This window comes from Apteryx mantelli, chromosome 1 (assembly GCF_036417845.1).
Source record: "Apteryx mantelli isolate bAptMan1 chromosome 1, bAptMan1.hap1, whole genome shotgun sequence".
In the NCBI taxonomy this organism is placed as follows: Eukaryota; Metazoa; Chordata; class Aves; order Apterygiformes; family Apterygidae; genus Apteryx; species Apteryx mantelli.
Genome location: NC_089978.1, coordinates 130,715,694 through 130,742,548, shown reverse-complemented (window position 1 = coordinate 130,742,548; position 26,855 = coordinate 130,715,694).

The window sequence follows — 26,855 nt, the reverse complement described above, 5'->3', positions numbered from 1 at the left end:
CCTAAAGTTCTTTGGCTATGCAGTTTTGAAATGTGCAATTTGGCAGCAGCATGAGCCTAGGATTGAATTAAATTAACTTGAGGCACTCTGAATTTTTTTTTATTGAATTACTTCTTTCAAAGTTACTACAGAACATTCCACTTATTAATTTTTTTATTATTAAATGAAAGGAAGAAAGGGGGAAAAAAGACATAAAATTCATGAAAAGTCTGGAGTCAGGACTTGCTTAGTTTTTAGGGTTTTGCTCGTGCAGACTTCCCTGCATGTTTATAACAAGTTTCTCCTTTTAGAGAAGATATAGAGCCTCATGGATCTCCTCCACTTTTGGCACATATTCAATAGCACACTAGTTTAGCGCTTGTAAGAACAGGCAAAGCTTATGTGAGCATCATTATTGTCTCTTAAAGATCTCTCAAATTTACATGCCTGATTGTCATGGTAACTATGTATGCCAATTAGACAGGTATTCATATTGTTACAGAGCTCAGAGACTATGAGAGGAGGCAGCCCATTAGCAGAGTCCAGTCTTTGTTGCTAGAGGTCAAAATATACAGTTTCAGAAAAAAAGACTAAGAGTTTAGAGTCAAAGTGTGGGGCAGAGCTTTTTGGTTATGATGATGATGACAGCCAGGTAGAGAAAGCTCAATGTGGATAGTCAGCACTCAGGTGGTATAAAAGAAAGGTAGGATTTGATTGTCTCTTGGGTTGTCCCACTTCTGTCCCACTGCTTTGGCTGGTCAGAGGAGATGCATTTTCCAAAGCCTTTTTCTCAGCTCAGTCCCACTCAGCCTATTTTGATCTTGGTTCCTCTCTGGCCTCCAATGTTCCAGAAGGAATATTGCTGCTGTGGAGCAGCCCTGCCATCTCCTTCCTACCTTGACAGAAAGGAGGGCTCTAAATCCTGCATGTGAGTTAGGTTTTAAAACAAGTATTTGTCATCATCTTTAACATCACCTCTTAGAGTTGAAGATCCAAGCTCTTAGCTCCACCATGATTGTACTGAGAGATCATAACACTTAGTTTGTGATAGCGCCAGCATTCCTAGGGCTGCACATAGGGTTTTGTCCTAAATACAAATGGACAATGGCTTTGTCTTGTGGTCAGATAGATGGTAGAAGCTGGCTTGACCCAGAAAAAGGTCCTTGTAATGATGTTTCTTCTAGAAGCTGGTAGCACAGAAACAGAATCTAACTTAATTGTACTGCAAAGGAAAAAGTGTCAGAGATGCAACGGCTCACCATGAAAGAAAGCTGTGGTTGCTAGTCACTGTTGGTCATTTGAAAGGGTGAGGGAGAAGTCTTCCCCAGAACTTAGATCCGTCTGTTGACAGCAGGGAGGGACAGGATGTGTCCACTTTTGGCTCCCCCTGGGCCATAATCAACTGAGGCCTTGCAAGCAGGGAGCACCCTGTGCCAGCACCGTTAGCACTGGGCAAAGGCCGTTGGTGCCACGGGCAGTGTGATCACCCTGGCCAGCACCTGCCGCCCAGGGTGGTTCAGGCATGGATGCTGCGTTGTCTGACGGGGAGGGATAGCAGCCCCTCCTCTGGATGGGGTGGGGACTGACGGTGGGCAACTTCTGTGCAGGGATGGCTGGAGCTGTCAGGGACTGCTGAGGGAGAAGACTGTATTGTCAGCAGGTAACAAAAGAAAGAAGAGGAAGGTTAGGGATTAGGGCCTTTTTCTGCCTAACTTCTTGTCTCTCTCATTCTCTCCTGACCCCCTCACCTTGGCTTTCTGCAATTTTCTCATAGCAATTTTAAAAACCAGTCTTTGTGCTGTTGGCCTTCAGATTAAAAAGTTTTAATCGGCTCAATTTGCTACTTTTTTTTTTTAAGCCTTTCTTCTGGAATGAACCAAAACCTCTAAACTAAGTAAATATGAGTTGCCCAAAATGGGTAGATTTAGATTTTGTATCTTTTAATCCTATCTGTTTGTATCAATACCTAACATTGTTTCTTGTCAGGAGATGCTGTCTGCCCTAGGAGTTATTAGACTGGAGAAATGTGACCATGGTTGCCTCTAAAGAGAAAATAACAAATGACCTGTTTTAGCTTCTGTTTTCTGTGGAAGTAGAAGGACATCTGTGTGTGTGTGTGTGTGTGTGTGTGTGTGTGTGTGTGTGTGACTGACTTGAAAACATGTTCCTGGTTTGTTTACTATAATTGATGAGGAACAGTTTGACCTGAAGAATCAATCTTGTGTCTTAGTCCTGATAACTCCAAAGGACAGGAGAAATCAGAAGTAAGCCACTGAAGCAGACGAGGGCAGAGGGAAAACCAAGGGGCCAGAGTAGGGGAGGAAGGAAAGGAAGAAGCATGCAGATTGTCCCAGCTAGCCAGCATCCTTGAAAGATGGAGCAGGGCAAAAGTGCCTGGTTTCCAAGAACATAATGTGAGACCTGACTGACAAATTTTATTCAGAATTTATTTTCAACAAGCTAATGGGTTTCATTAGCCAGAATTTTAACGTGCTTTGTTTGTTCTTCTTAATTTTCCGCTTTTTACTGAAAGATTTTTAGGCAATACATGTTTTAGTTGTGTTGGTTTTTGTTTCAGATTTCCCTACCACTCTTTATTACTGCAGAGAGCAGAATGAATTCCTGGATATGTATTTCTCCCAGTACAGGTGGACTTTTTGTTGCATTATTTTACTGAATGTTTCCCTTTTTGTCAAACCAAGCATTTCAAACCTGCCTGCTCAACTATAAAGCTTTTGTAAGGATGAGGATGCGCACGGTCAGAACTCTGCAGGTAGTGGGAAAGCCAATATAATCTTGGTGTCAGGGACAGCTCTTACCTCAGGGATAGCTGTCCCCAGCAGAACTTTATAATCTTCAGAAAAATCTTCTTGAGATTTATTTCCCTTTCGTGCAAAGTGTGGGCAGTGCAAATGCTATCACCAAGACTGGCACTGCAATGCACCAGAACAGAAAGATACTGTGCCTGCTCAGTAGCCATCCATAGGGATTTCTCTGGCTGTCCCCAGTCTTGCAAGTAGGCATGTGGCAACTCCGGCCAAGTGCAAAATGGGGCACTTTGGAGAAAGTTACCAAGTCTTTTATGAGGTAATGGCCACTTTTTCTGTTTTCCACCATATAACACCTAAGTAATCTCTTCTTACTAATATTGTCTTGGTAACCAATAATCTACCTTGCTCTTGTTTTGTATGATGTTATTCCCTGAAATCCCTGTTATGTTACACATTTGCATACGTGCACAAGTCTTCTACAGAATTTAATACTGAGATTGTGACCAGCTAGGAAGCAACAGAGCTGCCTCTATTTGATATTGCATCAGCCCTTTGTGGAGTCTACGTGGCCCATGTAAAGAAACATTCTTTTAGGAATGTCTCAGAATGATTGTTAATTCTTTTTTTTTGCTGTGTCCGTGGGTTCAAACAGACTACAAAATGTTTAATAGCTGCATCTCTAATGAAATATCTGGTTTTTTTTTTCAAGTGAAGTGAGATAGATTTGGATTGGGAGAAAGATTGAGCAGGGGAAGTTGAGAAACAACAGTGGAATATATTTATAAAGGTTTTCATGGAACAGTAAAGAACAAAACAAAATCTACTTGAAGTAAGTAATATTTTGGAATGAGTCCTAGGAAAGACAGGCTCGTGGGCAGAGTGCAGGCGGAAGTAGTTGAAAATGTATAATGAAACATGCATTTATATTGTGTGTTGGGTTTTTTACTTTGTTGCTTCAGTATCCCTTCTGGAACACGCTGTGCTGGAACGAGCTGGAATATGCTGTTGCTTTCTCCTAATTAAAACATCTGGTAGTGCTTCAAAGAACTCCAGCCTTTAAAATATTGCAAAGCAGGGTGATGCATTTAATCTTGAATAGCTTGATTTGTTATCTGGTTTGAGCTCAGGAGCCTCTGTCCAAATTACTTGTGCCTGGATTGATTCACAAAAAGAGATGGGTAAAAATGTTTCACATGTAAAGCACTATTCGAGGAGAACATATAGGAATCCCGATCGCAGACAAAAATAAAATGGGACATTTTTTCAGTCTTAGCTGTTCTGTGAGGTTGAGATTTTGTTTCTTCTTGCTAACTTAAGCAGGCTTCACCTTTGTCGATATACAGAGTGGGAGACCTTCAAAAGCAGGTTGCTGTAGAAAGTGGCGTGCATGCTTCCTATGGATCAATGTTGAATTAATAATCCAGTGTGGTGTTAGAGGGTGCTGTAGTGCTTTAAGCTTAGTATTTTCAGTTGAGACATAAAGCGAGGTTGGAAGCACTTCCTTGTGAGTCAGTCCTGAACTTCTGCCCCATCAGAATAATAAGCTGGGTGTGGAGTAAAGCCTTCCCCTGAGGAGGTGTGTTGTGGTGAGTGGCAGCTGAGGAGCTGAAGGGGCATTTATCTCCATAGTGGCAGCATTTGACTCTTTGCGGTTTCCGCAAATCTCCTTTAAAGGCATTGATCGCCACTGTCGGTATGATTAGTGGAAGCGGTCATGCAGAACGTGTTTGTAAAAATGTTAAAAAAAAATTCTTCTTGAACATGCCAAATCTTGTAAGGGATCTAACTATGCTGGGGAAAGGGAAAGGTCAGCTTTAAAGAACGAAGGATGGCTTTCTTTTCAGCTGAGAGCGCAGCTAACAGAGGCAGCGAACAGACGCAGCAGTTTGCGCAGCAGTGGTTGGGCTCTGACTAGAACTTGAGGATCTTGTGGAAGTTGTGGGCTTTCTGAGGACCCCCGAGGACCTAGAAGGTGATCGCTGTGAACAGGAAAGGGGAAGCTAGGCAAGGACAACTGCAGGAGGCCTTGACTTCTCCTGGGAAAAGCTCGTGGGAAAAGCTCCAGCTAGGAGTGGCTGCTGCTAACGAGCTCTCTGGGTTGCCCCTGACCAGAGGGGGTTGGGGCCTTTGATCCCAGTGGCCCTTGATTGGGCGGTCAAGCACCCTGTGAGTCAGTGCTAGGGAGAGGCCTATATAAGAGCCAGGCCTAGAGCGCAGCTCCCAGAGCGCAGCTAACAGAGGCAGCGAACAGACGCAGCAGTTTGCGCAGCAGTGGTTGGGCTCTGACTAGAACTTGAGGATCTTGTGGAAGTTGTGGGCTTTCTGAGGACCCCCGAGGACCTAGAAGGTGATCGCTGTGAACAGGAAAGGGGAAGCTAGGCAAGGACAACTGCAGGAGGCCTTGACTTCTCCTGGGAAAATCTCGTGGGAAAAGCTCCAGCTAGGAGTGGCTGCTGCTAACGAGCTCTCTGGGTTGCCCCTGACCAGAGGGGGTTGGGGCCTTTGATCCCAGTGGCCCTTGATTGGGCGGTCAAGCACCCTGTGAGTCAGTGCTAGGGAGAGGCCTATATAAGAGCCAGGCCTAGAGCGCAGCTCCCAGAGCGCAGCGAACAGAGGCAGCAGTTTGCGCAGCAGGGACCTTCATTTCTGTTCCCTGTGGTGTACACTTCCTCAAGTATGGTCGTGACACGCCGCACAGCGCGTTCCCCAGTGACTGTTGGAGTTGCTGCGTCAGAGGCTTGGACCCAGACTGACCCTCTGACAGCAGATGCGGCTCTACAGGTCTCAGGCTGCAGGGAGTGCTTGGGGCCTCTCCAGGAGGCCTGGGCTGGCAGCCAGCTCTCCTGCAGGAGGTGTGCTGCTGTTGACGAGTTGTGTCGTCAGGTAAGGGAGTTACGGGAGGAGGTCAGTAGGCTGCGCAGCATCTGAGAAGATGAGCAAGAGATAGACAGGGTATTCTCGGAGACTGTACAGCTTCGGGAGTCCCAACCCCCTGCAGCAGTGGAGTTGCCAGAGGGCTCTGTGCCGTGTGAAACGGTACATCATAACACCGTAGAAGAAGGCTGGAAACTGGTCACTGCTCGTGGGAGGAGAAAGGCTCCTACTCCTCCTGAAGACCTGAAGCTGAAGAACAGGTTTAGTGCCCTCCAGGATGAGGAGGAGATGGGCATGGCTGCCAGGGAAGTAACCGGGACAACAGACCCTGTGCCCTGCCGGAACACCCGGAAAAAGCGGCGGGTGATTGTTGTGGGGGACTCCCTGCTACAGGGGACGGAGGCATCTATCTGCCGACCTGACCTCTTGTCTAGAGAGGTTTGTGGCCTGCCGGGGGCTCGTGTGAGAGATGTCATGCAAAGACTGCCAAGGCTTGTCCACGCTTCGGACTATTACCCACTGCTGCTCTTCCATGTGGGCGCCAATGACACCAAGGGCAAACTGGAGACCATCAAGCAGGATTTCAGAGCTCTGGGGATGGTGGTCAAGGGTCTGGGAGCCCAGGTCATCTTCTCCTCAATCCTGCCAGTGAGGGGGATGGATGAGAGGAGGAGGAGACGGACTTTCCAGGTTAACGACTGGCTGCGCCGCTGGTGTTGGCAACAGGGTTTTGGTTTCTACGACCATGGGACCCTGTTTGAAGATCAACAACTGATGGCGAGAGATGGGATCCACCTCATGAGGCGGGGCACGCAGGTCTTTGCCAACAGGTTGGCCAACCTGGTAAGGAGGGCTTTAAACTAGGAAAGATGGGAGAAGGGGAGAGTTATAGTGACAGGGTAGTTGGCAAAAGACTGCTCAAGTCAGGATGCCTCCAACAGGTGAATGCAGCCAGGGAAGCGCGCATGGGATGTGGCTATGGAGGACCCTCTTGTATCCCTCCTGGGAAACCTGCATGCTCGATCACCTCCCTGAAATGCCTGTACACCAATGCACGCAGCTTGGGGAACAAACAGGAAGAACTAGAGATATGTGTGCGGTCGCAGGGCCATGATCTCATTGCCATTACAGAGACATGGTGGGATAGCTCACATGACTGGAGTGCTGTCATGGATGGCTACGTGCTTTTTAGGAAAGACAGGCCAGGAAAGCGAGGTGGTGGAGTTGCTCTTTATGTGAGAGAGCAACTGGAATGTATTGAGCTGTGCCTAGGGGTGGATGAAGAGCGAGTCGAGAGCTTATGGGTAAGGATCAAAGGGCAGGCTAGCATGGGGGACACTGTTGTGGGTGTTTACTACAGGCCACCTGATCAGGAAGAGGAAGTCGATGAGGCCTTCTACAGACAGCTGGAAGTAGCCTCACGATCCCAGGCCCTGGTTCTCATGGGGGACTTCAACCACCCTGATATCTGCTGGAAAGACAACACAGCTAGGCTCAAATAGTCCTGGAGATTCCTGCAGAGCATTGGTGACAACTTCTTGACCCAGGTGGTGGAGGAGCCAACAAGGAGAGGTGTGCTGCTGGACCTCGTACTAACAAACAAAGAAGGACTGGTGGAAGATGTGAAGGTTGGGGGCTGCCTTGGCTGCAGTGACCATGAGATGGTGGAGTTCAGGATCCTGCGAGGAGGCAGCAGGGCACCAAGTAGGATCGCAACCCTGGACTTCAGGAGAGCAAACTTTGGCCTCTTCAGGGACCTACTTGGAGGAATCCCATGGGTGAGGGCCCTGGAAGGAAGGAGTGTTCAAGAGAGTTGGTTAATATTCAAACATCACTTCCTCCAGGCTCAAGAGCGGTGCATCCCTATGAGTAGGAAGTCAAGCAAAGGAGGTAGGAGACCTGCATGGATGAGCAAGGAGCTCCTGGCAAAACTCAACCAGAAGAAGGAAGTCTACAGAAAGTGGAAAGGGGGACAGGCCACTTGGGATGAATATAGGAATGTTGTCAGAGTATGCAGGGATGCGACGAGGAAGGCTAAGGCCCGTTTGGAATTAAATCTGGCTAGAGATGTCAAGGACAACAAGAAGGGCTTCTTCAAATACATCAGCAGCAAGAGGAAGACTAGGGAAAATGTGGGCCCTTTGCTGAATGGGGTGGGTGCCCTGGTGACGAAGGATGCAGAGAAGGCAGAGTTACTGAATGCCTTCTTTGCTTCAGTCTTTACTGCTCAGGCCAGCCCTCAGCAACCCCAGACCCTGGAGGCAAGAGAGAAAGTCTGGAGAGAGGAAGACTTTCCCTTGGTGGAGGAGGAGTGGGTTAGAGATCATTTAAGCAAACTTGACACCCACAAATCCATGGGCCCTGATGGGATGCACCCACGAGTGCTGAGGGAGCTGGCGGACATTATTGCTAAGCCACTCTCCATCATCTTTGAAAGGTCATGGAGAACAGGAGAGGTGCCCGAGGACTGGAAGAAAGCCAATGTCACCCCAGTCTTTAAAAAGGGCAAGAAGGAGGTCCCAGGGAACTACAGGCCAGTCAGCCTCACCTCCATCCCTGGAAAGGTGATGGAGCAGCTCATCCTGGAAGCCATCTCCACGCATGTGGAGGAAAAGAAGGTGATCAGGAGTAGTCAGCATGGCTTCACCAAGGGGAAATCATGCCTAACCAATCTGATAGCCTTCTATGATGGAATGACTGGCTGGGTAGATGAGGGGAGAGCAGTGGATGTTGTCTCCCTAGACTTCAGCAAGGCTTTTGACACTGTCTCCCATAGCATCCTCATAGGTAAGCTCAGGAAGTGTGGGTTAGATGAGTGGACAGTGAGGTGGATTGAGAACTGGCTGAATGGCAGAGCTCAGAGAGTTGTGCTCAGTGGCACAGAGTCTAGTTGGAGGCCTGTAGCTAGTGGTGTCCCCCAGGGGTCAGTACTGGGTCCAGTCTTGTTCAACTTCTTCCTCAATGACCTGGATGAAGGGACAGAGTGCACCCTCAGCAAGTTTGCTGACGATACAAAACTGGGAGGAGTGGCCGATACGCCAGAGGGCTGTGCTGCCATTCAAAGAGACTTGGACAGGCTGGAGAGGTGGGCAGAGAGGAACCTCATGAAATTCAACAAAGGGAAGTGCAGGGTCCTGCACCTGGGGAGGAATAACCCCAGGCACCAGTACAGGTTGGGGGTTGACCTGCTGGAAAGCAGCTCTGCGGAGAAGGACCTGGGAGTGCTGGTGGACACCAAGTTAAGTATGAGGCAGCAATGTGCCCTTGTGGCCAAGAAGGCCAATGGTATCCTGGGCTGCATCAGAAAGAGTGTTGCCAGCAGGTCGAGGGAGGTCATTCTCCCCCTCTACTCAGCCCTGGTGAGGCCACATCTGGAGTACTGCGTCCAGTTCTGGGCTCCCCAGTACAAGAGGGATGTGGCACTACTGGAGCAAGTCCAGCGAAGGGCCACAAAGATGATTAGGGGACTGGAGCATCTCTCTTATGAGGAAAGGCTGAGAGAGCTTGGCCTGTTTAGCTTGGAGAAGAGAAGGCTGAGAGGAGATCTTATCAATGTGTACAAGTATCTGAAGGGAGGGTGTCGAGAGGATGGGGCCAGACTCTTTTCAGTGGTGCTGAGCGACAGGACGCGAGGCAATGGGCACAAACTGAAACACAGACACTTCCATCTTAACATGAGGAAAAACTTTTTCACTGTGAGGGTGACAGAGCACTGGAACAGGTTGCCCCGAGAGGTGGTGGAGTCTCCTTCTCTGGAGATATTCAAAATGCGCCTGGATGCAATCCTGTGCAATGTGCTGTAGGTGACCCTGCCTGAGCAGGGGGGTTGGACTAGATGATCTCCAGAGGTCCCTTCCAACCTCAGTGATTCTGTGATTCTGTGATTCTGTTTTATTAGAGCACAGTTTTGATTTTTATTAAAGTAGGAACTTGCATCAGTGACTGCAGTCAGCCATGGTCTGTGTAAAGGATGTGCAGATAACTTTGGACAAGTCTGCCAGTATCCCCCACTTCTACCCTGCAACCCCCACTGCTATTTCAGTTCAGAGCTCTCCCGACACAGCTCCTCTGTCAGTGCTCCCAACTTTTGACCAGCAACTCCCCTTCTGCCTCCTCTTTATTCCAGTGCTGGTTTCAAACCCCACCTCAAGCCTGACCTTTTGAGCTTCAAAGCAGGAGGTAGATTTACTTGAAAACTTAAAACACTTTCTGCATCTTGGTTGTATGTGTGTTGCAGAACGCAGGAAAACTGACCTTTTGCCCAGATGGCTAGAGCCAAGTAAAGTTGACCTTAATACAGAACTGTGCCAGATATCCCAAATTTAGTTCGCTACAGATGCCCCTTGAGTACCCTGCAAAGCTGGCTTCCAGAGCTTAGGGAGTGAGCTCTGCACCGATTTTGAGGAGCTGCCAGGGTATTTCAAGACACATAATGTCATGTGATACCAAAGATACCTGAGCTGGCGCCAAGTGAGTTGGTGCATCCACAAGGCAGAATGCAGTGTGAGGCTTGGGCCCTACATGTGAAAAGGCAAAAAACCCTTTTAGCAAGGGGAGTGACTTAAATGCAGCTCCATTGCTAATACAGCTTGGATCCCCAACTAGCTTGCAGATCACTCCAGGGTGGTGTGCTATGTGTGTACACACTGAGCATCCATGTGGCTGCAGTTTTCAATGGGGCCACTGCAGAGAAGTGATGACATTTTGGGGCATAGCATTACCACGTCCTCATGTTCTTCCTGCAGGGCAAATGCCAATAGGGGGCAGTGATAAACTTTACTGTCCATTTTCATAAATAGTTTCCGTGAGGGACTGGGGGGAAGATACTGGATAAGGGAAAGAGATGGTGCAGACAGGTGGCGTGATGGGAGATTAATTACCTGCCTTCAGTGACACACGACACGTTAGTTAGAGTGGAGCCCTCATGGGCTGTGGGGAGATGTTTGCCTTTTGCAAGCCATGTCCTTTGTAAATAGCAGCACTGGCTGTGGCCGCTGCCCTGCATAACACCGGGCTAATTCTTTTTGTCATTTTCAGACAGTCCTTTCCTGCCTTGTCGTTTGGGCTGCTAAAAAGTTGTGATGTGCCTGGGCCCACTGGGGATGTGACTGTTCCTGGGTTGCAGGGGGAGGAGGGCAATGAGGCGGTGGGAGGCATGGGAAGCAGAAGGCACGCAGATGCTGGGGAAGGTTTGCCGTGGCCTTCGGCGCGCTGCGTGAGCCACAGCCATCCACTGCTCGCCTTGCCCTTTTCCGCTGCAAAATGGATGCTCCCTATGCATTGCTTCAAAGATCAGTGGAGTTCAAAACCTTGTGGGCATATCTTGATTTTCTAGTGCTGTGCCTCAGCAGGTAGACAGGCCCACCATAAGCTCCATACTGCTGTGGTTAGACCACTTCCAATACCTGAGCTAGCTCATTTGCAGCTGGTTTGCGCACATCCCTACTCAGCTGTCTTTGAACAGCATCAGGGCAGTCGATGGGACCCTGCATTAGCAACATGTGTGTTAGGGGGATCAGATTTCTACTTGATTCCTTCCACCTTTTTGGCCAAGCCCTGCAGTTCTTGCTTAGGACTTTCCAAAGGCCCAGGCACCCTCTGCTCAAAGGGTCTTCCTGTAGGAGCTGTTCCCAGCAACTACACAGGAGAAGCAACAACTCCATCAGTCTTTGCATTTGCTGCTGAAAAACTTGCGATTCTTCTGTAGATGATCTGTTGCATGTCTTTACAAACTGCCATGTATTTGTCATGTGCTGACTGTATGATGGTCCTTCTGGGAATGCTTGAAACTCCAATTGCTGAGCTGTGGTGGAAGAGAATGTGTTTTTCTAGCTGAAACTGCAGACTTCATCTGGGTAGTATGTGTGTGTCTAGGGCTGTTTCATTTAGTCCTAATCTCTGCATAGATTGAAATACTTTCCTGCCAAGGGCTTCAGTTTTTCTGTGGATGGATGTCCCCCAAGTCCTGTGACTCCCTATGTGGGTGGTCTCCCATTTGTGTCAATTTACTTTGACTTTACTCCAGTCTGATAGAACTGGATCAGCTATCCATACATTCAGTGCTACTAGTGTTTTAAGAGTGTTCCCTGGGAATTGGCTAAAGGGCCACAAAACTCGCTGCACACAGAGACCACCAAAAAGCAGTCAGGTGGCAGCAGTAATGATTTTAATGTGCTGCCAGAATGCACTGGATTCAACTCATAACCTGGTGGCAAAAGGTTCTGTAAAGTAATGTCTTTATAGTAATGACTTTAATAGCTCTCTCTGAGCCATCCTCCTTTTTCAACCCTGCTAGGCTCGTCCAACCCCCCCATGCCAAGCCAAGTCCCAGCCCTTTGATCTCAGCACATGCAAAACCCCTCATTGCAGTTTTGGTATCTGTGAGTCATATCCAAGTAGGAGGTTGCACTCCTGCTTTTGGGACCGAGTGGACCTGGAACATATTCCTGTTCACAACAGACAGATGTTCGCACCATGCCGTCTGTCCTGAAAAGGGACTCCGCTGCATTCTTGTCCATCTGGTAACTCTGCAGACCTAGCCAGTGGCCTTAATCCACCAAATAAATAGTTCCAATTTTGGATAACGTTCCTTCCACCTGAGACCCTTAGGTCCGACGTATTTCTCAAATGCTTTTTGAACTGCTGTTGGCACACTTTCCAAGAGTTCCCTGAGGGAGCAGAAGTCCTATGGAGAAAGAGAGAGAATGTTCCAAGGGGGTGCAATGCTAACCTTTTATGTGTGCTCCATGCCCTGAGCCAAGGGCATGAGTACAGGGCCGTTAGCTGGAAGTCCATGAGACACAAAAACATCCTATCACTGGCAGCAAAAACTCTGCTGAGCATCTGCATATTGGAGCTAAAATCAAAGCTTTTTAGATGGAGCTTTCTACATCTCTCTGCCTCATTTCCTTCTAGCTCAGCTCTTACAGCTTGCCTTCCCTATTGCTTTTTCCTTTACTTCCAGTCTCTCTCCTCCTTTTTCCTATTATAACTCTTTTCCCTCCACCCACTTTCTGCCTTAAAAAAAACAACAACAAGCCTTCTATTTTGCACTATATTTTTCCAAGTTTTTTCTCTTATTTTTTGCTTCCCACCTCTGCTCTTTGGGCAGGATAAAAGCAATGCTTCCTGGCATGGAATGCATTGACAAGTGAATGCAAACCAAGTTCAGCCAAAGTAACTTCTACTCCACCATCATTACTCTAGTTGCTCTCCTTACCTTTGTGCTCAGTATCAGGGTTAACCTCACTAACATGAGCCCTGTTTTACCTACATGCAGTGGACCAACAGACGGGGCTGGTATTAATCAGTGTAGCTATGTTAGGATGCCGTATGCTCATTCACTCTTACTTTGCAGCTTTCTTCCAAGGTTGTCATGTCTCACAGCTCTAGCTCATTATTCTGCACTGGGACAAAGTTTATTCTTCTCTTAGTTAGTCCTGTCAAAACTTGGGTGTTTATTAGAAGAAGTTTAACTTAATCACAAAAAGCACTTTATTTCCAAAGGAAAGTAGTCCACTCTGAGACTTGCATCAGAATCATTATTCAAGAAGAGCTTCTGGTGGGAAAGCAGTCAAACCCTTTTGCTTTCATCTAAGTGTAGGGAAGCCTTCCGGGGGGAGGATTGCAGCCTCACAGCCTGCGATTTGTTTTTCACCTCTGAGAGCACATTTGAGATCTAGTGTGCTAGGGACTGGAAGAGAGTACACCAATTTGGGAAAAATAAAATCAGTGTAAACTATCACATGGATTCAGTGTTCAGTATCTGCTAGCCAGGTAGTCGGCTGGTGGCTGGAGAGCCAAAGCATCTAGGGAGCTCCGCTGAGGTCCAGGACAATCCCCACATTTCTGTGGCATCCAGAGCCTCTCCTTGCAAGGCCCTCTGCTGCTGCTGCTGCTGCCTCCTTGTGCAGCGCAGCCTGTGCGTGAGCAGGACTCCTGCCGCACACCTCAGGCTCCTGCCCCTCCTCACCAGCGTGACATGTCATCAACTTGCTACCTGGCTCCTCTCTTTCAAATTGAATTGGGAAACACAAACTGATGGAAACAACATGTCTCACCACATGCCCTTCCCCTTTCCTACCCTGGGGAAACTATGTAAGTCAACATGAAAACTAACTTGAGAGGCAGAGGGCTAACAGTTACTGAACACTGAATCTGGGTGAAATCTGGGAGGGGAACGGCTGGCAGCCCTTTTGCAGAAGCCTTTTTAAGACACGGTTCCCTCAGGGGCAACCTTTAGGATGAAATGAGCAGCAATAAAACCAAGGTGTCCAAGTCCAGGTTTTCTAGTGTTACAGTCCCCCCACCTTGTTTCCCACAGGATGATTTTGAAAAGTGTGTGTTCAGTACCAACCTGAATACTGAGAAAAAGGAAGGGAGATTTTAAATTTCTAGGCAATCACTAAAGTCTTGCACTTTAACCTCCAGTGTCTGAGTGATGTTTAAGCATGGACACTGTATCAACGTGGGTCAGTTAGCATCTCTGTCCTCTGTATTTTAATAACGGGTAAATTGAGGTGCAGCATGTCTTGCTAATAGTGTCTCAGTCCATGCATGCCATATCCAGGAATACAAGCCATGTCTCCTGAGTGTTCTTTTTAATCTGATTCAGAGCCAAAACTTTATTAGTGGATTAGGATCTGGGGTCTTATAGATAGATTTGCAATGATAGATTTGAGCTTGAAGGACTTCGGAGTCTGGGCTCCTCTTGCAGCTTTGCTCAAGAAAGCAACACAGCATAATTTTATTTGCATACAATGTCCTTGATCAGAGGCTTATGTGAGGAAGGAGAGGGGGAGAAGGGAGAAAGAGAACAGCAGCAAGAGTAGGTGAATGAAAAAAGCTGGCCTGGAAACTCTGAGCAGAGTCACAAAGAGAAGGGGTTGGGGTGAGGGACAAGAGGAGAAAGTGGGAGAAAGCAATCTGGCAGAAGGGGGAGAGGTTATAGGCCGGGGAGGCAGCAGTGGGGGCAGGAAGAGGCTGGGAAGTGAAGAACAGGGAGATGTTCAATCTCAGAGCGGCTGCAGCTCTTTAGCCGGGTGGCTGGTGGGATAACTGGCAGGAAGCTGGCATTTACCTGGATGCTAATTCCTCTCTTCCTGCCAGCCTGGCAGGGTGAGTGCCTGCTTTCCCGGTGAGATGAGATCATTTGAAAAGCCCCCCTGGCTGCTATTACGAGGAGCAAGTGAATGCAGGCTCCAGCGCTGTGGTGTGTGATAAAGTGTGGTGGCGGGGGGGTGGGGTGGAGGCTTGTGGTGGTGGGAACACTGGAGACAGGCTGCTCATTTAGTGCTGCCAAGTACTGCGTCTGATTAATTATGGAGCAGTTGATAAATAACATTGCGGAGATACGTAAATCAGTGGGAAAGATGCAGGGAGCTGAGTAGGCCCGAGGGACCGGCACAAGTCGGGCAGCTCCGCTTGGAGATTTGTTGCTCGTGGAGTCGGCAGTGTCATGTTGAGCAGTGGCAGCTGGTGAGGGTGGCCTGCCCAGGGGGCGAAGCCAGAGGCATGGGAGCAGAGAGGCAGGCATGCTGCCTGGGCCCTTGGCATGGCTTTCTGTCCAAGATACAAAGGTGGTCCCTGCTAATACCACAAGCAAATCCCTCTATGGTCTCTAAGGTGTTCACCCACGCAGTCCGCATAGAGAAGGGGGAACGCTGTCCTCCCTGCAGTATGGACCAGATGTGGAGGGGCTGAGGATCTGGAAGTGTTTGGCAGGGAAGGACACTGAACGCCAGCTTCCTTCTCCTCTCCCCACTCCTTCCTGATGGCAGGCTTGTGGCCTGGTCACTGCATTCCTTCCCCCAGTTTAAAAGGTAATCAGTTTTTCAGAAGATTTCTGGATACCTTCAGGTCACCCTGCTCCCTTGAGGCACGCTCTTCCACCACCATACACAAGGTTGTACTATTTGGCTGCACTAGGTCATGGTTGGGCCCCCAGTGGGATGTGCCTGGTGTTTCCAGGGTACCTGGGGATGCAGTTTGTCCTGAGGGATGGCTGCTCGTGTTTGGCCATCTCACTCTTATGTCCTTCACTCTGTATCTTTGCTGTTGCCTAGTTTTATCCCTACTTTCCGTTGTCCTTTGTAGGCATGTGTAAATGAACTTATGTGAAAACAGGAGAGGGAAAGTAAACAACTGTCAGTTAGCTCTGAGTCACCAAAGGCATTTGTAGATATTAGCTCAACTCTACCCAAAGGATTGTGTCAGAATTCAGGGCTAAAAATCAGGATGTGGTAAACCACGAATACATGCGCTGGGGAACAAATATCTGGGGAGTGGCTAGGTGAGCATTTACATGCCAATGCTTTTATGTGTTTGGATAAACCGACACAAACACTGACCTAGAGATTGGAGCAGGGGCAGGTATTCTAGCCAAGACACAGCCCAACTCCTCCCGACCCCTGAGCAAGAGGGGAGGGAAGTGAAAAGCTCTTCAAAGAGGACTAGTCAATGGCAAATCTTGACTTGATATCAAATTGTGCAGCGTCTATAAAGGTCTCCATATGAGGTACAAGAAAGCAGTCAGCTGATCCCCTAATGCTAAAATGTAGGTCTGTAAGTTGAGATAAGTCTTCACTTTCAAGCAGGGGATGAGCAAGGAAAAGCTGGTGTGGTGGAGCAGTGGCGTGGAGAGGTAGATACAGAAACAGCCCTGCTGTTTACCTCTGCAGAGTAGTGCCCTTCACAGCCAAGCTCTCTTTGCTTGCCAGAACTCTATATACATGTGCACATTTGTGCCTGTGTCTGTAAATGAGTGGGGGCAACCAGAAAAATCCCAAGAACAGTAAAATGTGAAGCATGCTGGAACTTGCCATGGTGTGAGGGAAGATTCTCAATGTTTAGGGCCACTGAGGAGCCAGAAGCCAAGGAGGACACAGTGACTGAACTCTCCTTTTCCCCTCAGCAGAAAGTGAGGTAGTACTTTGAACAGTATGAACAGTATAGCAATATTAGGGGGATGTTTTATCCCTTGGAAAGTTTATAAAACATGAAATGACTGTTCCCAAGGGGAAATTCAGTTCATGGTACTGTGAGGAGTACAAGATATCAGTGTTAGGAAAATCCACTTATGTCTTCCACGTGTGCTCTTGACCTGCTTCAAGAAAGTTTGGACACAGGATACTAAACAGAAGATGTTATGAACTGTGAAGCAGCAGCTGCCTTTATTGTTTTTTCAGTGCAGATAATTAAGTAGTTGGAAGAGCATCAAAACAAGCAGACATCTTTCAGGAAAGGCAACCACATGGGACTTCTTGGCTTTTAGGTCCCCTATCTGCTTATTCTGCTTATTTTCAATATTCCAGTTGATTGCATCTTTGAGCTATCCTTGGAACATGTGAAAGAGGAACTGGATTTTCAAGTAAAAGAGCAACTGACTCCATTCTTTACCCCAAGCTCAGTGCCAATGCTTTTGTAATATGCAAAGGTACATAGTGAATTTTAGAGTTTGGCCTGAAGTGAAGTGTTTTATCAGAACCATCCCATGCTCCAGATCCTTCTTTCACCCAGCCTTTCTCTCCTTACAACAGGACATATCTAAGCACACCCAAAGTTAGGAAATGTTGCTGTTGTAAATCCAGCTCTAGACTCCAGCTCTGGGACTTGGAAGACCTCTGAATGTTTCTAACTTCAATAGAGTGGCAAAGGAGGAAAAACAAAACAAAACAAACTAGTATGCCAATCTTGTTACCATTATGTTGCCTTTAGAAACCTACTTTAAAAAAATCTTCCATTGCTTAAATTTGTAAGAAAATATTCCAAAATGACTATCGGTCAATTAAGAAGAACTTTCTGTTTAGGGCTAAGCAGTGTCACTAGAGGTCTAGCAACCCAGTTGTGCCAGCTCTGTACAAGTATCTGTGCATGTGGAAGTGGAAAAAATCTGACCTATCTAGTCTGAAAAACCCAGATGAATAAAAGGTAAAAGAAATAAGTCAGTAAGGGAAGAGACACAAGTAATTTAAATCTGCAAAGTGTGTTCTTTTCTGATAATCTATTTTAAAGAGCTAATAGCACAGTGCAGAAAAATGTTATAACAATCTAATGAGGTCCCATTAAGTTTCCCTTCCATTAAGTTCTTTTGGGTCCTATCTAGACTAGTGAAATAGGTAATTTAAAACACTACCTGTTTCTTTAGTCTAAACATGCACTTGGTTAAGCAAGAGACTTGGGAGTTTGTAGGTCTGTGATTTTGTTATCTGTTCTGCCATTGATGAACTCTGAACCTTTAAACACAAAACTTCCCTCTGGACCTCACTTCTCAGGTTGTAACATTTGGATAATTTTTCTCATGCACTTCACAGGATGGTAGCAAACATGATTCCCATGGGAGAGCTTTGGATGTTATGAAAGCATCAAAGGAATTTGGGGTCTTGAGATTTTGGGGAGACGTATATGTACAAACATATGTATAGGTACATGCATACACGTGTGTGTATATATATGCATTTAACCCTCGAAAATATATGAGTGACATTGACAACGAGGTTGTCAGGCTTTGTTCCATGCTGGATGTAAAGTTCAATTTTTATTTTTATCTTTCTTTCACTGGAACAAGTGAAAGCACCAGCCTTGCGATTTTAGTCACCTAGCCATGTTACAGTCCTTAGAGCATCTTGGATGGGAGTAGTTTTGACCCATGCAGACTTAACCAGGAGAGGCTGGTGGTTGGGGGAGAGCGGACAGATGGGCCTGCCTTCCCATGAGCTTGATTGCTTTCCACCAGTTTTAATTACAAACCTTTGCAAAGGTTCCTCTGGGAGAAAATTAGCCATCAGCTGCAACGGCAGCAGGCAAGACACCAGTTCACTCAAGAGCTGTCAGCTAACTTTAGCCCCGTCTTGCTGAGCCATCCTTTATTTAATCAGGGTCGGAGGAGCGTCCGTGCCCGGCACTCAACTCAGCAGGTGGGGAATGATTTACTGCCCTGCTATCAGAGAGCTCTTTAATCTTGTCTTTATGAACACTTAGCACCTACAAATCACCTGTTTGGCTTGAAATACATCGCCTGCTTCATGCCTTGGTGCCCTGAAGTGGGAACATGTCAAAGGTACGTCTTGTTTACACGACAGGCTGCTTTATGGAAGCGGCCCCACTGCCCACGTGGCATTGTGCACCCTGGGCCTCACCTCGCTCTGCCTCTTGCAGCATCTTGAAATGAGCCATCTCTTCCCCCGGAGACCCTCGAGCCATCAGTCTGCTCCACCCAACTCTTCCATTCCTTTCCCTGGCAAGCTGGGCAAGGAAAGCACTTCTGCTCTGCACCTCTAACTCTCAGGAAGCTTCCCTGGATCAAACCATGTTTCTTCAGATGCAAAAGGAAGGCAAGGGTAGCTCACAATCAATGTTTGACATTTCTGCAAATGAGTTTTATCCCAGGTGGCTTCAAGCTGCTTTATATTCGGCTATCCCACCAAGACAGTGCAGCCAGCTTTGGGGTAAAGCAGGATAACCGTGACTGTTAGCCATGCTGTATGCCAGTTTGGGACAACAATTAAGGAGTTTAATTGAAGTGAGACATGTAATTGAAACTGCAGGGGAAAGTTTAGGATATACAGCAATTATCCAAATTAGAACCTGTTAACACCCTAGCTCAGATTAAAGAAGAAGAAGAAGGAAAAAAAACCCTCTGACCTTAGAAAAGAACAATAACAAAAAAGAAAAACCCCGGACTCTTAAATGATGAGAGATGAGCAGTATTACAAATCTCTCTGGAAAGGCGTATCTTGGGTGGGTGGTCTGGAGCCCCTCAGCGCTTGGGGGCAAGCTTTTTGTTATAGGCTCAGAGAGCAAACACCTGCCTTTTGGTTCAACAGAACAGCTTCCTGTACATAATTTGGCTAAAGCTCTTTTTTTTCTGCAAGAATGTGCTTTCTTTCTGGAAAGGAAGAGTTGCCAGTCAGCCTTTCAAGCAGAGGTAGACCATGCAAGTGGGGGAAGCCTGACACCTGGGGCAAATCTCGGACATCCTAAAAATGTAGGTGCAGAATCTTTCTTTGGGTTTCTGTGTCCTTTCTTGAATAAGTCACCCATTAAACCTTTTCCTTGTCCTTTGCTCATGCCACAGTTAAGATGGGAGCCTGGAACACCTGAAAACCTACCATCTGTCTCCTGATCTGCATTGCTGAAAAGACTCCAGTATAGATATTGGACAATCTCCGCAAGTTTGAAACTTTTCCCCCTACTTTCCAGAATCACAAATGAGCTTCTTTAAATAGAGATGATCCAGGCTTTCATTAGAAGGTGATGAGTATGGTCAGGAGTCTGTTAGTCAGCAAGTTTTTCTCTCTCTGGTGCCCATCTCTTTCATAGACATGAGTCTTGGTGTTATTTTTAGTATGAACAAACCGAATGAAGTTGGGGGAGGAGGGAATAAAAGTGGAGCTGACAGTATAATGTGAGCCAACATGCAGGCACTCTGCATTACAAAGAGATGAAGGATGGGATGTCATATATCAGCAAGAACAATAAAACATGATGGATTTCTTAACTGCAGCGTCAATCCCAGGCAAGCTTGTCCAGTTTCTCCTGATACAGGCTGAGGTAGCCTCAAAGTTTCCAGCTGCTCTAGAGATAGAAGCTTCTACTTCATGAATCAGTTGGGTTCAGAGATGCAGTCAGTGGCCTGGGACAGTGTGAAAGTTAAGACAGGATACCTGCAATTCAGGCCAGGATCATGGTTTCTGGTTCTTTTTCTGCCAAGAAGGCATCTAGAGATTATAGTTTTCAAACCTGGAAGGGCCCAAAGTTAGGTGGCTGCACTCAGCTGAAGCCTAAAATCCACTACTTGTATTTGTTTCAAGCTCATATAAGTTTTGGGAGAAACTGTTGAGTGTTCCTAATTTCTAAAAACCATTGTAAAAGGATTTTTAAAGTCTCTGGTATTTTAAGATTACGTAGACTTGAAAGATTTTAGGCAGATCTGAATTCAGAACAACATAAGCTTTCAAGTGAGATTTGTTTCATCAAGAGGTGAATAAACCAAATTTCCTCTTTTGTTTCCTAATAGTAAATGCATTCACAAAAAAATTCATGAAAGACTCTTTAACATAGTGATGTGGATATTGAGTCAGAGATACACTCCTAAGCTAAAAAGGTGTTTGGGAGTGGGAAAAGCATCAGTAAATGCTTATTCTGTTCCGGCCATTGTTAAAGATAGGATAATGGCTGGGTCATTATGTGGTCTGACCCTCTATGGCAGTGGTTCCATCTTTATCTAGATCTCTGTTTATCTGGAGATGAATAAAGACAGCATTTGAATGTCTAGACTAGCTTCAATAAAAATAACTGTAATGGAGCTTAATGGGTGTTTTTATTGTGGAAAGCGGAGCTCCTTGTCTGGACTGCTGTGAAACGTGTTCCTCCTATCAGCCACAGCAAACCTTTCAGAAAGTCTTCATAATGGAAAAAAATCCTCAATGTTATTTCAATTTGCTAGATAGCTAACCAGCAAGTGCATGCACTGCTGTCTGCTCAGTGCGGGCTTTTCCTTTAGTTCTTCTCTGAACACCCCATCTATAAAGTGGCAAAGAACACTTTATTCCATGCAGCTGTTCCTTTCTCTCCCTCAAAACAGAGTAATTTTTCTTCTCTGTCTAATTCCTGTGGCCAGTGAGCTACTCGTCCACTGTGGAACATCTTCTGGTCCAATGGTGGATGAACTGTGTATGGGTATATCAAGTAGTTGTTGTCAGCTGAGAACTAAGAAACATTTTTAATCACCGACTTTCAAAAGCCTAAGTACTTCCTTGTACCTTCCATAGTTCCTTGAGGTCTTTCTTTTTGCACCTATTTCTTTGGATGTAAATTAAATTATAGTCAAGTCTGCGTAAGAAAGCTCTGAAGAAAACTAACCTGTAAAGTAAGAGCAAAAGATTTTGAGTGGTGAGAAATTCAGGGATCAAGAGAAAGATATATGGTGCTAATGAATGTTGGAGAAGATTTTAAAAACATTTGAAACTGGCCTACGTGTGCTCACGCTGAAGTCAAAGATAAGCCATGTGCTCTTGAAAATGCTACCTGTAAAACTCTGCATCTTGGGAGAGGAAAGAGAGCATGAATTAAAAATAGGGGATTTCAGCCAGGCACCAAGGGGCCAATGTGTTGAACCAATGCTGAGAATTAGTGTCTTCTGTCGGAAGCACATATGTCTCTTCTCCAAACTTTATTCCCTGTCTAGTGCCTCTTCATTTCTTCTTTCTCCAAGCTTTATTCCCTGTCTAGTGCCTCTTCATTTCTTCTTTCTACACAACAGGACAAGCTGGCCCAGTGATACTCAGTTATGTTTGTACATTGAGTCTTGCTATAAATGAGAGGAATGCCCCTTTCTTTGCAGTTCGTAAGTGCTGAAAGGCTGTTGCCTGCCTGTGAAAATGAGTCCTAAAAGCTTCATACGCGTCTTTGGTCATAATGTTTGCTCATTAAAAAAATCCTGCAACCCTATAATGGAATGACTAGATGTTTGCTGTTCTGTTTAAACCATCAGTCATCCAGTTAGGGGGCAGCACAAATACCATGTGACTTAAGTGGATGATGAACTAGTACGCAAGATGGCATCATAAAAATAATAGGCTTGCAGAGGTGTCAAGACATAGCCTTGTCCAACCTCTGCGCTGAGTCAGTCTCCCATTTTGTGAACAGCTCAGCACCTTGCAGAGAAAGTGGGCAAGTGAGAGAGAGGGACAGAGAAAGACTGCTGTGCTTACGGGGCTTTTACTTGTGATGTTTTTCTTTCACAGTAAAAAATAAATAAAAAAAATAGTCTAAAAGTTGGTGGATATTCTTTTCTATGGACAAAAAACCCTGAGCATAATAGAAGTAAACCATCTGTATGAATCCCACAGGCTGAAATGTGTTCACAGTAGGCTACTTAGTGAATAAACGACCGTTGAGAAATGTGTTTATTTTTGCAGGTAGCCTCAAAATGAGAAAGTGACTAGGATCCTGCTTGCTTCTTCTAATGGTGATTTTGTGAGTCTGCTACACTGGGGCAGTGAAGAAATTAGGCTGTCTTGCAGCTTTTTAGCTGGCTGTACCATGATTTCCCAAGGAAGGCAGCGCAGCGAAGGCAGAGCCAGTTGTGGGAGGAGTAGACGGGCAGTCACTGTGTGGCTGGGGGAGGCACGTGCTGGGGCAGCCAGTCCGAGCAATGCTGAAGGGAAGCAAACCTCAGGCGCAAGCACCCTTTTCACATGCACTTGCCCCCACCCTCTTGAAACTTAGTGTTTCCTGTGTTGAGCTTTACTGGGAGCACATGAGGACCCCTCAGGATGTACATACCCTGTGCGAGTCTGGTTCCTACTCTTGTGAGTCTGCTTTTAGTTCCCAAACATTCAGTAAAACTCAGCATGTTTCATGGCTCTGCTCTACACAGGACCAGAAGGGTAGCATACATTGAAGAGCTGGTGTTTGTTTGGCAAGTTGTGTATGTTTTAAATATGTTGATGCCAGCAGCCAACCAAGAGTGCAAGCTGAGTAGCTCTGAAACAGTTAGGATGCTGCTTTGTGCACATTGCGACTTCTTGTCACTTCTACCCTGACCGTTTTTTTGGTTGCTGTTCTGTGACCAGCTCAGATGTGGCCAACTGCAGGAGAGAGACATCCGTGCTCCCACTTTTCTTGGAGGGACTTGCTTTTGTTTCTTCTAGTGAGGAAAGAAAAGAAAAAACAACCTATAGTGATTGTTTCCTTTCTTGTATAAAGCTATGTCCACTTAAAATCATAGGCATTCTCTTTGCTTAAAACAGAGAAGCCCTGAGGGGACAAATCAACAGGTGCTAAGTAAATAACATGCAATCAAAACTAGTAAATGAAGCTAAGAGCTGGTAGCAGTGGGGAAAACAGGGAGTGGGAAGTAAAAGATGAATCTAAAAAGGAGATATTGGAGAGGGAAACAGTGTGTGGAAGGAATGAGAAGCAGAAGGCATCCAAGCGAGAGAGTTACTCACATTATCATTTCGGACTTCTGGCAAAAATTCTTGCCTTCCATCCAGCACCTTTTCCAGTAATCATGCCTGGGTAGTACAAAGTGAAGGAAGTAGGTGGGGGAATCTGCTGACTTGTTTCCATAATTAAATAAGAACCACGTTTTGCCTTCCATTCCCAGATCACAGTGTTAGCTTTTCACCTTTCCTTTGACGGAAAATATTCCAGAAACACTCTCCTGGACCTGCTGTTGGGAAAGGCAAGGTCCAGCAGGTTTCAGCAGAAGGAAAGAGGACTCCTTTGTCCTTACTCCCAGCAGAGATTTTTGAAATCTTCTGTCCAAGAAGATCCTGTACTGCTCCCCCAGTTTAACGGTGGGAAGCGATGTTAGGTGCTTGAGAAGCTTGCTGAAGTAACTGTCTGGTGTCCTGTCTGGCTTCTTGCCACGGGTACAGATGGGCGCAGGTTTTCTGTAGTCCCATGGCATATCTGCCATCTCTGTGCAGATGCCTTGGGCATCCCAAATGTCACTGGACACCTATGTTTAGGGAAGTGGGGAGAGCCATGAGGAAATGTCCTCACTGGCAGAGCGTGGCTGCAGATGCTCGCAGAAAAGGGATAAAGCCATTTGGGCTGGTGGTTTAATGGGGGCTGTTTTTGCCTTCTGCTGCCAGCATGGAGGAAGGAAGGTGGCAAAGGTCTGCTGGGAAGGTGTGTCAGGGTAGTGGGAAGGGAAAGCTGCAACAGCTGGACTCCACACAGCAATTGTGTTGCTCGAGCTTCCAGCTGCTGCTCTGACAGCAAGCTGGGCACGTCAGACCCGGATAATATAGGCTTCCCAGGACTGTGTTGACGCCATGGCAGAGTTAACACTGTCTTACTCTGCCTGAAAGCTCCCGTGCGCTGCAGCACAATACAGCCAAGGCTGTTATCTCAGTGCAGGGTGCAAGCTGCCTGGCTAGAGCTTCATAGTGGTGGAGTGGAGCACAGCTAATGGTGTCATCACCATAGCACTCCCAAATAATTGGCACCACAAACTGGTCATTACTGAACCAGCCTGCTGTTGTATTGATGTCTTGCTGCAACAGCTGGATAGCTAGGATATAAAAGTGTGTGTGTGTGTGTGTGTGTGTGTATGTGTTGGGGAAAGGGGGCATCAGAAGAGTTTTCTATGAGATGGGGAAATGGAGTAAAAGAGGAGGTCAAGACATTCATAGTCATAAAATTAGTGTGTGGCAACAGAAAGAGACCTTTAAATCCAAGCACTGAGTGTTGAAAAGGGGGAAGTGGAGAGCTGTGTTTCGCTGGTGGTTGTTTTTTGAAACTGTTGTGTCCTGTTAGGTATTTGTTGGTACCTGGATTTGCATTGTCAAGACATATCTCATAAACATCAGGAACATTTTGGGAGGAAAGAAGATAAACAGACTGAGTATGCTTTTAAATTCTGAGTATACAGCGGACTAATCTGGTCTTGTAGCCCTGTCAATGTCCCTCACTCTGACCTTCAGCACTCTCTGCTATATTGTGCTGAGCTCCCTGAAGAGAGCTCTGCTAGTGCTGCTCATCATATCTCTGTGGTTTCTTGCTGTCCTGTGAACCTCTGGGTAGGCAGTGCCAAGCGTACTGAATTGTGGGTCAGTTTAAAGATGGGGAAATGGGAGCTTGTCTTACAGATAAATAGGATAAATAGGAAATCCTTCCAAAACCTAATCAATGATTTTTCTCTCTCTCTAATTATAGAGGAATTCATTTGATAATGCTGGGCTTCCTTTTGCCATGTCTTTCAATGAATGATTTTTCACTACTCTTCCCATTCAACGTTTATGTTCTTCCTAAAGACTCCAGATGACTTTGCAAAGCCTCCATGAGTGAGAAAGTACTCAGTTAAAAAAAAAAAAGACAGTTAAATTTGTTCATGAAAAATGGGATTCTGTGCTTAATGAACCAGTTTTTAAAGAAATTTTTCAGTAAAAGAGCAATTAGAATGAAACATTTTGGAGGAAATGTTGCTTTTTTAAAATAAGGCTTATTTCTAAATTAATGGAGAAGGCATACCTTTTCTGCCCTTCTTTAGTTTTACTTTCTTCCTCTCTTTTTCTGTAGGGATTTTCTTTTTTAGTTTAGCAGCAAGAGAAAGTAACACTTCCTTGCTTTCAGAAAGCTTTGCAGGCCATCTGCCCTTTCCTTTGGCACAGCCTCAAGAAGACAGCTGTGGAGGTGGGCAGAAGGACCCTGTGTTCTCCTGAAGGCCTGTGCATCTCCTGAAGGCCATGCATCCATCCTCTTGGTTTTCCATGGGCCTGGGCACAGGAGTGGTCTGAAGTTAGCAGCTAAAACCCAAAACAACCCCCCTCTCCCTAAGCCTGAGTCCTTCCCCAGAGCACTGGCTCTCAACCAATCAGTTCCCACAAGGACCCATTCCCAGTGTGAATGCTAATAGGAAGGATGCAGGCAACTGATTTATAATATTCTTGAAAATCTGAATAGATGGTTGTAACAATCAGAATTAATTACTCTTCTCAAGATTTTATGTTTCCAAGCTTCCCTTTTCCTCCTTCTCCACCCCCCAGCCACCAAGACATCCTCTTTTCCCTCTGGAGTCTTCCACCTTGGCTCCTAGCCAGCTCTCTACAATAAAGTCACATGCTAATCAATAACAGTTTTATTGAGAGTGACAGACAGGAGCTAACTGCACCAAAACAGTAACAAGCTCAGTCAGTAGTAAATGTGCTCTCCCCAATTCCCAGCCCTACTCCTTTGCTTGCTGCCTCTTCAGCTTCCCTTCAATATCTGTCTTGGGCTAATACTCCTTCCTTCAGATCTTGGGACGCAGTGTTTTTCTGACAGCTCTGCCTGAAGTGACAGTTGCCTCCGAGCCAGCTGACAGGGGGCATTTGGTCCCCAGGGTTTCAAGATCCTTTGCCCTTGACTGTTGTGCTTTAGTAAACTGGTGCAAAAGACCATGTAGCTATTTGTATTTCAGCTGCATGCAAGCCTGTTTCTAGGAGCAGGGCTGAAGCACCATGAGGTTAGAGCAGATGTCGGCAGACTTGATCTTGAATCAGACATATCTCACGGTGCTGTGCTCATTTCCCAGCCCCCTTACAGTCTTGCACTAACCCCAGACACTAAAATAAGGGTTCATGCAGAGTTTTGTGCCGATGCAACTAAAGCAGTCTATATTTACACTTGAAATGAATTAAGACCATTGTGCACGGGAGGAAGCCCTTCCTTTGGGCAGAGGAACACTTACCTCGTGGCAAGAGCACTGAAACTCGCTGCTGTCAGCCAGGGTAATGC